Genomic DNA, 4,045 nt, shown 5'->3' with positions numbered 1-4,045 from the left:
ATATCCATGTCTCCGACATATCTCTCTCGACAGTCACATCTTCACTCTGGGACATCACTGAAGGGTGTGACTCATATTTTTATCGTAGCGGCTTAGTTCTCTCAACTCTACCCAGACTCCAACATCCCATGTTAGTCACCCTCATCCTTCCCCCGACACTTGCCCTCTCAAATTTACTGTGCGTTACGATCTCAATAATTTCATTACTCACATTATAGGCGGTTCCGTTTCTGAAGACGTTTCGCTAAGATCTGAAACGTAGCAGTGTTTGACTCTCAACCTTCAGACTCGCCTCGAATTTATCTTGTCCGGGAGACTGGTGCAGCGGCTGAAACGGTCACGTGACAATAATTCCAATGATTCCGCCCTTCCCGTCCCGGCGCTTCGTATCAGCAAGTTATAAGAATTAGCTCACTGAATACTGAGCGATATGATGTGAGTCTCGTCTTATCCAGCAACCAGATTTTTATCCGTGACATCCAGCCCTATTTGTTTTGGGACCATTCTCAAAGGTTCAAAGTTTCAAAGGTACAATCTAATGCCAGAAAATTGTGTACAATATACATCCTGAGATGCTTTTTCTTCGCAACCATCCACGAAAACAGAGGAGTGCCCCAAAGAATGAAGGAGAGTTGAATGTTAGAACTCCAAAGTCCCACCCAGCTCCCCCCCCCCCAGCGCATAGGCGCCAGCGAGCAACAAGCCCCTCTGCCCCTCCCCACCGGTAAAAAGAAGCAAACCGGCACCGCCGCCGAGCACTCAAGCGTGAGCAAAGCGACAGCAAAGACACAGACCTGCGGTTAACCCGAAGACTTCGCGTTTCACTCGGGATTCGACATACCACAGGTTCTCCGAATAATAATGGAGGAAGAGGTGACCCCATGTTCCCACCTTGACGGGAATGGCCACCCTGATGCCCTTTTCAGCAGCCAGCAGTTACCTCAGCCACTTTTACGCCTTCCGCCGCACACCGCGGTCACAGAGTCACAAATGCATTTTGACAGCGTGGGAGGTGCGGGTGTGGGGGTTACGAGCATGGGCTTGGAGAAGGGATGTTCCAGGCAATGGGAAATTCAGAGTGAGCGGTCCGGTTTGGAAAATAAACAACATAGTAACGCAATCAAGAAGTCTTGGAAAGAATGGTAATGCTTTGAGTTGACAAATACAATGAGAATTATAAAATTCTGTCCCAGACCATGTCCGTGAGTAGAACATTAATACTAGGATGCCGTGTTTGAAGTGTCTGAAATATTTACAAAGTGCAGCACTCGGTCGGTGATTGAATAAACACGCGGGTGTCTGGTGGGGTTGCAGAAGGTGCATCCTTTGTTGCTGAGCACGTGTCTCTTCAACGCTGTTATTCTCACGCAGTATAAGCGGCTGGTGAATGGATGTGTCATGGGCGCTCAGGTAAAACGGCTCCGAGTTAGAAACACCATTCCTTTGCGTTTCCGTAGATGCTATCTGAACAATTGCCTTTGTCCTGGATTGTATAATTTGTATCAGAGAACATATTACATCCTATTCAACTCAGATGGGGCCCATAGCGCAGCTGGTCGCGGGTTAACTGGACATTGTCAGATCATATTAAATTGGAACTTCAAATGACCATTTCCTCTGCTCCCTGACTAACCCATCACTCAAAAACCACGCGGCTGATTGGCCAGAAGCTTTGTTGTCATTTTCATACTTTACCCCTTAGTGTCCAAAGTTCATTCAAGCTATCCGTCCTAAATATCGTCTGAATTTCAACCCCACTATCTCTTCGTCAGAAATGAAAAGAACACTCCAGGGGGCATAGATAGGGTGGAAAGTCAGTACCTGTTTGCTAGGGCACCAACAGCAAACACCAGAGGGCATATGTCCAAAATTAAGGGAGGGAAGTTTAGGGGAGACATCAGGGGTAAGTTTTTTTTTACACAGAGGGCTGTGAGCGACTGGAATAACTTGCCAGGGATGCTGGTGGAGGCTAAAACATTAGGGGTTTTTAAGAGCCTCATGGACAGGCACATGGATGAAAGAAAAATGGAGTGTTATGGAGTGGTGTAGGTTTAGTACATTTTTTTGAGGATTATTTGGGTCGGCACAACATGGAAGGCTGAAGGCCTCGACTGTGCTGTAGTGTTCTATGGTTCTAAAACAGATTGGTAACAGACGGTGTAAATAACTTATTCCCTCTTTGTGACTAACTCCCTATGCTGAGGGCCGTGAACCCTGTCTGCTGTGCAATCACGACCTGTACATCTGTGCACTTGTACAACCAAGTCTCCGCAAGTTCCCACGTGGTTCATTGTGGTGAAGTCATTATTGGCAAATCCAAACTGCAGCTGACAAATGCTCATCAGTTAATTGTTCCCAAAACACGTTTATACGAGTTGCAATTTCTTTAATGACTTACTTTTAACCATAAAGGATATCGGGCGGACTGTTGAAGTTAACGCACTTACATTTCCAAAGTGAACTCAGGTCGGCCAGTCGGCAGATAGAGCCTGTTCCCCTGCTTCAGGAGATCTCGGCCGATCAGACTGCAGCCTCAGACTTACAGTTGGTGGGCATCAGAAACGGACGGACACGACTGCACTTTGTGATAACTGACACCGTAACTGCCATATCTTTGGCAGCTTGCAGAAGTGAATTGGAGACGTGAACCAGAACACGTTGACGTGGAGTTTCTCTGCTCCAGTTTGAGAGACACCACACTGAAACGAAAACAATTTCGCTCCAGCCACAGTTCTCAGATGCCCAATCTGCGTAATCTGCGCTTGCCTTCAACAAAAGGCAGCTTTGCAAATAACAATATTTAGAAAAGGTGGGAAGGGTTAAAAAGCTGTTCCTTGCAAACGAGCTCACAGAGGTAAATTGAAGAAGAAAACAATTGGCAGAGGAAGTTGACGAATATTGTTTTGTACTTGTGGGAAAGCAGGTGCGGAGAGAAAGCATTTATTTATAAGCACGACTCTTGGATGTGAACCAGAACTTGTTTATAACCATATAACAATCACAGCACGGAAACAGGCCATCTCGGCACTCCTAGCCCATGCCGAACTCTTAATCTCACCTAGTCCCACCGACCCGCACTCAGCCCATAACCCTCCACTCCTTTCCTGTCCATATACCTATCCAATTTTACCTTAAATGACACAACTGAACTGGCCTCTACTACTTCTACAGGAAGCTCATTCCACACAGCTATCACTCTCTGAGTAAAGAAATACCCCCTCGTGTTTCCCTTAAACCTCTGCCCCCTAACTCTCAAATCATGTCCTCTCGTTTCAATCTCCCCTACTCTCAATGGAAACAGCCTATTCACGTCAACTCTATACTCAGAGAGTTTCCATGTTCCAGTTTGAGAGAGACCACACTGAAAAAATTATCTCCCCGCAGCTAAAGTTCTAAAGTATCCCAATCGATATAAACTCTGCTTGCCTTCAACAAAAGCCAGCTTTTCAATTGTGAATGTTCAGAAAATATTGTCAAGGGTTAAAATTCGGTTCTTTGCAAAAGGGCGCACAGAAGTAAAATGAGGAAGAAGGGAAATAGCTGAGGGGGTTGACGCATATTGTTTTGTCCTTCTGGGGAAGGCGGAACTTTGTGGGGGAACAGGTGCACAGGGAAAGCAGAGTCTAAATGACACTGACATATGTTTATAAGCACGACTCTTGGATCTGAGCCTCTGCAACAGCAGGTTTCACAAGGTCTGACAACGGAGTGTGTGAATCCTTTTGTTGTCCCCCTCTCCAATTCCTTATCTTTTAGCGAAGTTACTTCAGAGCGCCGTGAGGGAGACTTCGCTATTTCATGAAAGCAGAAGAGGAGAAATGGAGAAGTCAGCGGTCTGTTGTTGAGGGAAGAGTAAGTAAGAGTACAATGGAAAGGTCAGGAGAGAGAGTGTGAAAATCCTGAACGTCTGGAGCAATAGCTTTGCCTTTGCGAGGGAAGGCAGCGGTGACACAACACCCGCGGAGGGAGTTGGACTGTCAACGGGTCGTGTCGAGACCCTGCAGCGATACTGAACACCAGGAGGGCAGTGAGCCACTTTACAAAG

This window comes from Hypanus sabinus, unplaced genomic scaffold (genome assembly GCF_030144855.1).
Source record: "Hypanus sabinus isolate sHypSab1 unplaced genomic scaffold, sHypSab1.hap1 scaffold_852, whole genome shotgun sequence".
NCBI lineage: Eukaryota > Metazoa > Chordata > Chondrichthyes > Myliobatiformes > Dasyatidae > Hypanus > Hypanus sabinus.
This window is presented reverse-complemented; position numbering follows the sequence as displayed.